General features: G+C 39.7%; 1 long non-coding RNA gene across 7 annotated transcripts in view; it reads left to right on the forward strand.

Annotated features, from left to right (window-relative positions):
- The window catches only part of LOC147831513 (uncharacterized), a 267,831-nt gene that overhangs the window by 30,283 nt on the left and 225,034 nt on the right, over positions 1-12,514 (forward strand). Inside the window, exon 1 of one of the 7 annotated variants that reach the window (XR_015521743.1) lies at positions 3,403-3,543. The exons of the other annotated variants lie outside the window; for them this stretch is intronic. This is a non-coding gene — a long non-coding RNA (uncharacterized LOC147831513). Of the gene's footprint in view, positions 1-3,402; positions 3,544-12,514 lie in introns of those variants that run through there. 7 annotated transcript variants of the gene reach the window in all.

The raw sequence follows: 12,514 nt of genomic DNA on the forward strand, positions 1-12,514 counted from the left end.
CCTAGACAAGATGTGATAAAAGCATGTAAGACTTTTTCCAGATCATGAAAGGAAAGTATGGATTTAAGTCTGGTGATGATCCTCAGCTGATAGTAACTATTCCTAAGGACTGAGCTAATTTGTTTTTCTAGACAAAGCTTAGTATCAAAGTTAACTCTTAGATTTTTTTTACTGGTGATTTAAGTTATTAAAATGCTTTCCAGACATGTACATTTATAAAAATGATTGGAGTGAAAGCATAATATGTGATCTGATGTTTAAAAACGATTACAAAAAGGTACTATTGTTACGTCGGGGGGATGACACTCACAGCTGGAGGTAAGATCCAAATGCAGGTTTATTCGTGTCAGGCAAGCAATGGTCAAATCAGGTGCAAACGGGTATAAACAGGCAGTCCAGAATCGTAGTCGTATAACAGGCAATAGGTCAAAAGGCAGGCGGCAAACAGGGAGAACAGGAATACAAGGCTAAGGTATAAACACGGGAAAACAAGACAGGGAAAACGCGTTGTAGTGTTATCATAGGATAAACAGGACTCGGCAACTGAAAGGGTGAATGAGTGGCTTATGTAGTGAATGTAATCAGTCTCTGATAGTCCTCAGGTGTTGCGAGTGTAATCAGTCTAGATGAGTGAGCATGGGTATCTGGGCGAAGTTCATGTCTGAATATGTAGTCCAGGAAAAGGCGGAAGTGTAGTCCATGATTTGTTGTGTGAGAACAAGCGATCTCTGGAGAACGATCTCTGGTATCGTGACAACTATGGCAGTAGCATGGTACAGTGATTGTATCAGTAATGTTAACATGTATGGTACTATATGTATATGTACCATAGTACTTAAATCATGGTATTTATTAACTATTTGAGTTATTTTAGTATTCCTGACATGTTATGTGATAGTATTTATTAATGTTTAAAAATAGATATTTTTTAAAGGTTTTTTTTAATTATTATTCATGATTTCAGTTTCAACACTGGAAGTTACATGGTATTACTATAGTCCATATAGTCCACTTCATTTGCATTACGTTTTATCTTGGAAAAGAATTCAAACCAATGAAAATCAATGCGCTCTTCCAGCTAAATAGTCGCTGAGACTGAAATTATTTAAAACAAGACTTTTGGGACAGGATTTGATGGTGACTTCGGGTGTATGCTGTTATTAGTCGGAGTGCCCCAAAATTTATGTAATTTAAATGGATAAAAGCAAGTTAAATTATATTTATCTATGCACAGAAGAAACCAGCATTCTGATTTATGTAAACTTGCGAATACGTGGCTATAATCGCCTAGCAGTTTTAAAAACCATTGTTTTTTTTTCCTTTAAGTAGGCTAGCTTAATTTTCAATTCATGTTTAAGTTGTGTGTCGAGAGTATCTTCTTTAAAATCGCCATAGGTCTCCGCTCTTGGCTTGATATCTGCCTATCGTCGATACACGATACTATTGCCTATCGGCACAACCCTAACTCGTACACTCGCATTCAAACACACACACATGCATACACTATGGACAACTTAGTTCATCCAATTCACATATAGCGCATGTCTTTGGACTGGGGGAAAGCGGAGCACCTGGAGGAACTCTACGCAAACACTGGGAGAACATGCCAACTCCACATAGAAATGCCAATTGGCCCAGCCAGAACTCGAACCGGTGACCTTCTTGCTGTGAGCTGAAACCACTAAGCCACCATGCCACCCTGAGGTAAATGTGATATTTTATTCAAATACATTAACAAACATGGCTAAAAAATAAACATTGCTTGCTCTGTAGGAGTGTATAATACTTTAGAGATCTCTGAACATTTAAAGAAAATGAAAATAACGAGCATCACAGGCTGCAGTCGCTCATACATTCTTAATCCCTGCTCCCTTCGTAGAGGTCTCGACATAGAGAGGAAATTGCTCCTGATGTGTCATCTGGCCGAGACAGACTCAAATCGCACCTGCTCCGTTCACGGCCTGCTCTCCTTCACCGAGAATAGATGAAGCAGCGAGACGACGCCGCAGGCAGCACCGGAAACGCGCTCGCAAGGTCATACGTCACAAACGTGACAACAACGGAGCAGCGCAGGACAAATGAGAGTGCGGAGAAAGATGGAGGGATAATCTCAAGGACGTCAGAGCGCCTGGACCAGGAGGAAAGCAGGAAAGGAGAAGGTTAAAGGGCTGCGGATGGGAGTTCAGCCAAACAGACAGTGGAGGTGGGCTGTCAACTCCCATTATCTATTCAGACCCTAATGTCTCATATAAAACCCAGAGAGAGAGCGAGGTTAGACCAGGAAAGACGAGCAAGCCACGGGCGCTTCACCTTGCCTTGTTCCCCTGCGCTGCTGTATACACACACACACACACACACACACATATGCGCGGCAGTTTTTTATGTGATGTAGTGGTTGCCACAGAGGCAGCAGACACCTTGACAACCAGGCGGCCCTCACAGCTGCTGTCTGACTGGCAGCCACTTAGAGACTGCCTGAGTGTGTGTGTGTGTGTGTATATGTGTGTGACAGCAAGCTCTTAAACCTGTAGCACACTAGCCCGTGCCGTCATATGCGCTAGTTCAGAAATCTTCTGCTCGAGTTCGTGTCAGTTACAGCTGACATACTTCACCTGAGTACGTTGACGCGAGTGCTCGCTGCTTATTGCGCTACTGTGGCAGTAGTGAATAAGGGGACACCTTCATATATCCATGGCAGATAAGTTATTTGGATAGTTGGTTAGAAGCTTTTTTTTGTCTAATGCAAGTGTCTACTCTAGTGCCCCTAGTGGCAACACAGAGAATGCATTGCATTGTGGCACAACGATTGTAAGATCTAATGTTACGCAAGGACAAAAAGGGTCGTTTTCAGGTAGGTCAAATGAATTTGTTGCATTACCCGTGTAATTTAGCTTATATCTTGCGTAGCTGACCGCATTTTAACTTTCTGCTAGAGTGGTCTAGTTCATGTTGCATTAAAAATGTTAAGCATTATGAATGTCAAACCTGTAGCATACTAGCTTGTGTCAGCACATGTGCTATTTAGCTGCTAGCCGGCAGCTAGCTCTCTGCAACTCCCTCATGGTCACCCACTGAAGCTAAGCAGGGCTGTGCCCGGTCAGTACCTGGATGGGAGACCAAATAGGAAAGCTAGGTTGCTGCCGGAAGTGGTGTTAGTGAGGCCAGCAGGGGGTGTTCAACCTGGGGTTTGCGTGTGTCCTAGCGCCCCAGTAAAGTAAAAGAGACACTATACTGCTCGGTGAGCGCCATCTTTCGGATGAGACGTTAAACCGAGGTCCTGACTCTGGTTATTGAAAATCCTAGAATGTCCTTCGAAAGAGACTTTAACCCCGGCATCCTGGCCTACTAGCCTCTTACCATCCCCATATCATAATTAGCTTCATCTTTCTGTCTCCTCTGCAGTGTCTGCAGTGTGGTGCAATATGGCTGCTGTCGCATCATCTAGGTGGATGCTGACCATTGTTGGTGAATGAAGAGACTCCCCCCCCCCCCCCCCCCCCATTTGTATTGCGCTTTCAGTATCCAGAAAAGCGCTATATAAATGTAAGGAATTATTATTTCTATAAGTATTTTGCACTTCACAAAACATACTTGCATGCTGTGTCAAGGTGAGGTTAGTCATGAATTTAAGTATGTGGTCTCATCACACGCACACGCACACACACACACACACACACACACACACACACACACACACACACTGCATTGCACTCTTAATTTACTCATGACATTTACACATGACGCCTCTACACTCACGGTCATTACCCTGAGAGCTTCAGTTCAGAAATGCTTGAGCCAGCAACCTGACCACACACACAGACACACTCACACTTGAGACTCATTCAGCATCCACACACTGAAAAGAGATCACTGAGAGTGCAATTATACTCAATCACTTCTATTGTAATTAAATCATCAAATAAATCTGAATTACTACAGTGAAAATTGTAAAAATTATTAGACGTATTGTAAAAATGATTGTTTTTTCTCAAAGTGATGATTGACATGGACATTTTTTTTCAACACTTTTAAAAATATATTTGTTTTAATAACACATTTCCAACAACTATTTTCTTTTGTCTTTTCCACAATGACAGTGTAGCAAAAACTATTTTTTTTTTTGTTATTTTGCAGGATACTAGTGAGCTTAACGTGCAATTTCAAGGCTTGCCTCAGCAAATTAGGCTAACTAGGCAAAACATAAATAGAAAACCAAGTTGGAAAAAAAAATATTTCTTAAGTGGCCTAATAATATTGATCTTTAAAAATAGTTTCAAACTACTTTCAATCCATCCAAAATAAAACAAATTATCTTTCTCCTAGAAGAACAAAAAATATTGTAAATACTGTGAAAATTTCCTTATTCCATTAGACATGACAAAATATGCTTGTGAAAACGTTTTCACATGAACGCTAATAATTTTGTCTATTTATATTTGAGCAGATTTAGTAGTTTTAGCTTTTATTTAAGATTCATTTCTGTAGTAATTTATGAAATTTCTCTCTCTTTCATATGTATATACATGTCGTTGATGCCAGTTGTAAGAGCAACAAATAATAACTTCATTTGGAAAAGTGGCAGAAGGTTGATTTTTCTGATGAATCATCTGTTGAACTGCATCACAATCATCACAAACACTGCATAAACCTGTTGAAACCCCATGGACCCAAGATTCTAACAGAAATCAGTCAAGTTTGGTGTAGGAAAAAATCATGGTTTGTGGTTAGACTTCTTATGGGGGCGTGCGAGACATTTGTGCTGCCCATTACATTACAAACCACAGGAATGGACAAATTCATCTGCAGGATAGCACTCCTCCTCATACTTCAGCCTCCACAAAGTTCCTGAAAACAAAGAAGGTCAAGGTGCTCCTGGATTGACCAGCCCAGTCACCAGACATGAACAATATTGAGCATGTCAGGGGTAAAATGGAGGAGGTGAAGATAAGAACACTTTCTTTGCCATTCCAGATTACGTTAAGTTATTTGACTCATTGCAGAGATGAATGGATGCAGTCCTCCAAGCTCATGGGAGTCGTACACAACATTAATTCTTTTTCCACTGCACTATGACATTATATTCTATACTGTAAATTATTTCTGTTAAGTGACAACTTTTTTCTTTGCAAAATCAGACCTTACTGTTCTTATTAAAAATCAAGGCATGATCATATTTTAATTTGGTGAAAAAAGGTGTAATCTAGACTCCTTTGCCTTGCATATAAACCACTTCTGACACCAAATGATCAACTGATCAACAACTTTGTTATACATGTATATGTGTTTAATAATATATAATATATATTTATAATACTGCTATTTCTACTACTAATAATGAAAATTAATTAAAAATCAGTTCTGCATATTAGACACTTAAAATTGAATTAAAGTATTTATAGCTGTCATTAATGCATCTCCAACTGCCTGTAATGCCATAGGTAATTAGATCAGCCAGCTCTATTGACGATGAAGGCCCAATATTCAAGTAACGAGTCTTTCTGCCCATTCTTTCTGTTCGCGTGAACGCGCGCACACACACATCTGTTCTTTTAGATGTGTAAATGTGAAATGAGTCACACGCGCTCATTTACAGAGAACTGCAGAGAGACGTGCGTCTAACAGAAAAGAGAGGAAACCGTGATGTATGTCAAAGAGAAACAGAGAAAAACATTGAGACGGAGATCTTTGTAGGTCTTAACGTTTGTATGTGTGTGTGTGTGTGTGTGTGTGTGTGTTTGTGTGTGGGCTGAAACGTCGCCAGCAGGCACAATCTAGCCTGTTTATCACACACACACACTCATTCTCGTTCGTTCGTTCCTGCACACACACAGATGAGCCGTTTTCAGAAATCAAGGCACCGAATAAGACCTCACTTTTCAGCGCGGCTTTGAGTTGCATGCGCACACACAATCTTGGCATGTGTCCCCAGCACATAAACAGCCATTAATCGTTGCTCACACTGCTGACATTTGGAAGAAAGGTCACACTTTCCTGTCTCTCTCTCGGTCTCCTCGCTGTCGTTCCACCCACCCTTTCTGAGAACCACAGACAGGCCGCGACTCCTGATAATTTCCTGCCTCGTACCATTAATAGTGCATTCGCTGTGCGTCTGCAGTCAGAGAAGAAATGAGGCCATGCAACCGCTTGCAGAAACGTAACTAGTTTCCAGCGACAGGTACTGGTTTTGTCCACATTTTTAATATTTTTGGTGTTAACTGTACTAGGACTAGCAAGCCTATATGAGTTTTTTTAAATTTATTTTATTTTTTTACGTAAAGAAATTGCTCAGACTTATTTTAGTGTGTTGATGTACAGTGGTCCTTCGCTATAATGTGGTTCACCTTTCGCAGTTTCGCAAATTTATAATATTTTTTGACATGCTGTTTTTTTTTTTTTTTTTTTTTTTTTTTTTTTTTTTTTTACCGCGTATTGTGTTTTGCATCCTGATTGGCTGTAGACCACTTTCAATCAATCTTCTTAGTACAGTATGCCAAACTGATATAAATCTTCGATCGCTAGCAGTGTGACTCTAAAGTGCTGGTATTGTATGTTTGCAAGTTTTCTCTTCAACAAACCCTATAATGTTGAGAAAATGTTCTGCACTATTTAAGGCACCTGTGGTAGCATCCAAAAGGCAGCGAAAGATGCTAACCATTGCACAAAATTTTGGACTACTGGACATGCTAAAAGTTGAAGAAGTTGTGTGGGTGTAGGACACCATTACGGAATAAATGAATCTTCAGTTTGTTGCATATGGTCATACGGCCTTAAAACATCTATAATAATCAATAAAGCTCACCATTTGGCAGATTTTGCCTATTGTGGGCTATTTTTAGAAGGTAACTTTAGCGATTACGGAGGGCCCACTGTACTTCCACCTGAATATTGTGTAGGGATGGGGCTTTCTTTTTTTTCAGTGGATTAACTTGCACCCAAAGATTAACAATGTGCGCTAGCAAAATAAAAATTGTAAATTGTTCTCTAAACCTTTTACTAAGAGGTGGCGATGTGTTTAGCACTGTCGCCTCACAGCAAGAAGGTCGCTGGTTCATGCCCTGGCTTGGTCAGTTGTTCTCCCCGTGTTTACGTGGGTTTCCATCGGTGCTCCAGTTTCTCCTACAAATACAAAGACATGTGGTATTGGTGAATTGGGTAGTTAAATTATCCGTAGTGTACTTGTGTATGTCCTGGTCCTCCAGGTGGGGGGTTGAGCGTTGGTCGTTGAGATGTTATGAAACACCAATATGGTGCGGCTAAATATCAACTTCTATAAATGGCATTGGAAGTAAGTAACCATTTAACTAATGTGTTAAATTAGGATTTTTTGTTTTGTTTACAAAATCGTATCCTATCTGAAGTTGGGGAATCTTAAATTGTGTAATCTAGTTAATCCACTTTCAAGTCTGTTACAGAGCAAAAAAAAAAAAAAAGCCTAAAGAAGCCTGAAAAAAAATATAAATTAACAAATCTGTTGAAAAAAAAAACCCACACTATAACCGGTAAAGCTTGGAGGCTTCGATTAGTCTCTGTAATGTTAGTTGCACTTACTGTGCTAACTAAGGCTGTCTTGAGGGTCTGTGTCCAGGAGATTTTAACTCTAATTTGCCCCAACACACCTGCACGGATGATTCTAGAAAGCCTAGTAAGAGCTTGATTAGATGGCTAAGATGTGTCTGATTAGGGTTGAAACCAGGATACTGGCCCTCCAGGGCCGAGTCTGGGCACTCCTGCAGTAATGACAAATTGCGCAGTCATCTGTAAGTCATTTTAATTGTTTTATCATCAAAGTGTAACATCTTCTAGTCCTCCCAGAGTTATGGAGCACTCACACTATGCTATTCGAACTGTGCCCAGGCATGTTTCCTGGTTCGTTTGACAAGTGTGAGTGCTCCAAATCGGGCCCAGGCATGGTTCAGTTATTCAGCCCTGGCCCGGTTGAAAGAGGTACTGTATGCCAAAGTGCAGTTTGGTTGGGATTTAGCGGGGTACGCTTGTAGTGTGAGTGCTTCATATAGATTTATTAATCATTCTTAATTTCCATTGATTGTGAACGGTTTACTAACTGTGTTTATTAAAGACGCAAACTCCTTGCTGCATGATGACTTTTGTACTAATATTTTTGAGCGTCAGAAGTTGTGAATCTGTTCAGCAAAGTTTTGACTGTGTCACTGCATCCCATATAAACCGTATAACTAAAGCAATGTCCACTGTGCTGAGCGAGAGTGCTTCGCTGAAGTCGCATCATCGATGCTGTAAGCTCAGGCTCAGAAAGTGCAGTGCGAGTGCAGGCCACAAGGGTAGAGGAAAGGATGGACAATCATGTTTTGGCACGATTCAAGGTAACTGTACCTAGTGTGAGTACGCCCTTACTTCCATTAAATCATTTTTAATCGTTATTACATATAATGCCACTGCTGAACAGTGCAATTATAAGTGATGTTTGTTAGCTTTCGAATAACTATAAAGTTTGTAGTATCGTCAACAGTTGACAGCTACCCTAAGTTTGAATTTCACAGTATTGCCATTTAAGCAAATATCCAGTGGAGATCACACGATCTCTTGCATGATACAGGTAGATACAGCAGCCAAGTGGTATTAACATTTAAACTAACTAGTTAAACGAACAAAAACACATGACACACAAGCAACAATTGTGACACTTTTCTCTGTCATTAAGGGTAGAGATGTATCCCCGTTTGGGATGTGGAACAGCAGAACGAAATCATAACTTTGTTGCTTCGGTGCATTTTTGTGGCGGACAATCCTGGTCAGTTTGTAGGACACATGCTACCGCGGCCACTTGTGAATGAGCCTCGTTGTTTCTCGTTCTCGGCTGCGATCTTCCGTGCCTCGTGATTCTTGTCAGTCTGTTAGCGAAACAATAGCAGCGTTTCATGGTGAGATCAACCAGCGCACACACACATTCACACACTCGGGCCGTCAGAGGGAAGAGTCGACGGGGAATCTAGTAACAGAGGAACAAATGATGAGGATTACAGACAGAGACGCGCATTATACCGCTGCCCCCTCCGAACCTGTCTCTCGCTCTCCGTGCTCATTCCACATAATCTGATTCCACATCCTCGCTGCCAGTAATCCCTCCGAAACAATTTACACCCCCCAAATGCACTAAACGGTTGCACCACGTTGCATGTAGATGGATTTGCGAGAGGTAGTTTTCACAGTTGGTTTGATTGTTCCTGTTTCTGCACATTGGGCTTTTGCGTGTAACCATGGTGCAATTACATCATCAGTGCGAGAGTCACATTGAGTATTAGGGGCAGCTGTTATTAACCACATTACACCACATTTTTGCAGAACTCTGGTGCATATATTTATAAGAGATGTGAGTAAAGACTAGCGAAGTGGGGGGAAATGCTAATTAAATGACTTGTATTGCCTTCAAAATAACTAATTACTAGCGTGCAGTTTGCTGCCACACACCTGAGTTCGATTTGGCTTGTGAGTGTACGTATAGGATCTTGTCTGATCTTTGAATCTAATAGCAGAAGCCTTTGCATCTTTTTTTTTTTTTTTTTTTTTTACTGGAACTATTTGCTGAAGCACCTGAATGTGTATTTGCTCTCAGGAACTAATACAGGAACTAGGAACTATATATAGCTTTTCCGCTGCATTCTATATGTAGTGCTTAGTACTTTTTAAATGCCACCTTGTGTATGGTTCCAAGTGAGCTGGACCATTACTAAAATGTGACATGCACACTGCTGATAACTGATTGGTCAGAAAGAATCTTTCTTTGTGACACGACACACAACCTGCTATATTGAAATAGTCTGCTGCAGACTCTGTTCTATTGTTGGTTCACATGACTAAACCATTTTTTTAAAGCACCACCAGAAAAGGACACCTGAAAAAGTCAACCCAGGCCCATTCTGAAAATATACCGCTATATTCTTTCCTGTCGAGCGCCAAATACATCCCAGGAGCTACGTTTCTTTTGGAGTTTTATCGCGAATCCACCAGAGACGTTGTGGATGCTTTTTGAGATCTCTAATTTCTCTGGCGAGTTTCATTCGTGTCTACTGTTTTTGTGTAAATCCATCAGAGGCTGCTGTCGACTGACTGACTGACCAATCAATTGACCCAACCAATAGTGTTTTTAAAATTACCGATTGACTCATCCACCCACTTCTCTAAACCCAACCGACTGTGTTTTGAAAAGCAATACAGAAAAGCCCTTGCCTGATTATTACCATGTTTTCAGATGTTACCACATTCTCACCCTGTTATTTATTTGTTTATTATTTTTTTGGCTTTTGTTATCGTCTTACCCGCTTTCTGGAACTGTTCTTTACCCGACTCGAACCCGGTAATCGTGGTCAACTCCTTTCTGCATCTCAAATCCACCAAGCTGCTCACAGCGGGAAAGCAGTTCATATGGAGGTAACTGGTCAGCTGGTAAACGCAAAAAAGAACAGTATCATACCGTCCTGTAGCGTTTACATTAAACACGAAATACAGCCATACGTACTTCTGGCTACAAAATTTGCGATCTCCAGAAATGTATATAGGGCTACATTTCAGAATGAGCCTGTGTTGGAAATGGTAGCATTGTGATCAGTAGAAAAGGTCCAGATATTTCTTTCAGTGGTTGCCTAAGAGCAGATCCAGTGAGAGAATGAAAAAGAGTTTTAGAAAATCACTAGTAGAGGCAGCGCAACTATAGCAACAATCAACTTTTAAAGTTCATGTGAACTCATTGATGCTGAGACTTTTATTTCAGTATGTCAATGACCTTCCAACTGAAACTTGATTCGAAGGAAGGTCTTTCTTTCTGTGCATCATTCCCTCATAGCAAACTAACGGTAAGAGGGGTGTGTCACTAGAGAACTAATGTCAACATAGGACCGTCACTCCAAATGCAGAAGCAAACAGCCAGACTTTAATTAAAGATTAACATTTATTATTGCGGTGTATGTTCAGGCTGAAAACACTGGCACAATATTTTAGTGTTACAAGACATACACAACCACAAAATATCCATCATTATTTACATGGTGCTTTTGTCTTCAACATTGGTAATTTCAGACCGATGATATAGTTGTTGATTTAAGTCCCTGTTTTTTGCCATTTTAATTGAATATATCATGTCTTTGCATGCTAGTCTCCATTTTTCACATAAACCACAACAAAAACAAAGCTTCCATCAGTGTGTACTCCATCCTCTACTTTTGATTATTGTTAAATGCCTCAGTTCCTAATGAAACAAGAAAAAATGGGCCAAGAGGAAAATTTAGCTCAGGAGTTTCTACAGCTATCTGGTGCAAAAACCCAATTCAAAAGATCTAATTTAATACAATTTGGTCACACCCTTGATGATTGGTAGGTTTAGTTGTGGGGTTAGGGCTAAATTATACTTGATGTGTTCGCTTGAGTGTGTGAAGCAACTGTGACATCATCTCTTGATTCGCTTTGGTTGCACTTGACATGATTTCGGCTGGCGGAGCGCACAAAACTTTGAGACTCGAGCGAACATTTCGCACAGCGCCGCATTTCATTTGAGTTGAATATGAATCAATTTTGAAGAGATTTTGCCTGAAACTGGTACGCATGTACAATGATCCGTCCATGCATGATTATAGGGATAACCAGATGGCCAAGAATTCTTGGCCAAATAGTAACAGCAGTGGAAAAGGAAGAACGTTTTTGTTAAGTTTAGAAAGACTTGAGGGATAAGTGGTTTTAATAAACATTTACAGAATTTTTTTCCACCATTCATAGGTTTTCCACAGATGTATGTTTAACATTTTTGAGATCAAAACCATTAATAGTTACAAAGTTTAAAAAAAGTGAAGTAACATTATTTCTTTGGTAACTGGAAAAGAATTGGTTTAAAATATACTGATGCCCTATTTTTCTTGGCTTTACTGGTAATAATGGTCAGAAATGTTGGCTAATATTTTTAGCATATCAGTAGAGGACACAAACTAGCCAGACAGTAATGTGTGTAGTGTGCTAAATAAAATAAAAAAACATCAGTATTTTTTAGTAAATGTTAGGCCTGTTACTATATGCATTTTTTTGTTGTATGAAACTGTATATTGCGCCAAAATATTGCGATTAAACGATATTATTGACATTTTAAAACCATTTTATGCCACTCATTTTATAATGCCAAAATGACAATACAATATCATCACAATGCAAGTACACTCTTCCTAAGAACACAACATGCTGCTAGAATTGTTTTCTTATGTATGGTCGATATATTGCTTCACCAAATATGATTGAGGTCATGTCCATGTGTTGAGAGAAGTTGATATCTTCTGCGTAAAAGGCTCCAGGCAAAAGTATAAATCAGCCTTTAGAAGGGGATCTTGTTGCACAAACTCAAATTGTATTTAAATAAATCAAATTTAAATAACTGAAATTGTATAAATGTTCCTTTTTTTCAATGCGTAAAAAAACCTCTTTTTTTTTGTGAGATCAGGATGGATCAGCAATGTATATTTTCTGCTTTTTTTTTTTTTTAGCTTGGCACCTTTTTGATATT

The sequence above is a fragment of the Danio rerio genome, chromosome 22, assembly GCF_052040795.2.
Source record: "Danio rerio strain M-AB ecotype USA chromosome 22, GRCz13ab, whole genome shotgun sequence".
Lineage (NCBI taxonomy): Eukaryota > Metazoa > Chordata > Actinopteri > Cypriniformes > Danionidae > Danio > Danio rerio.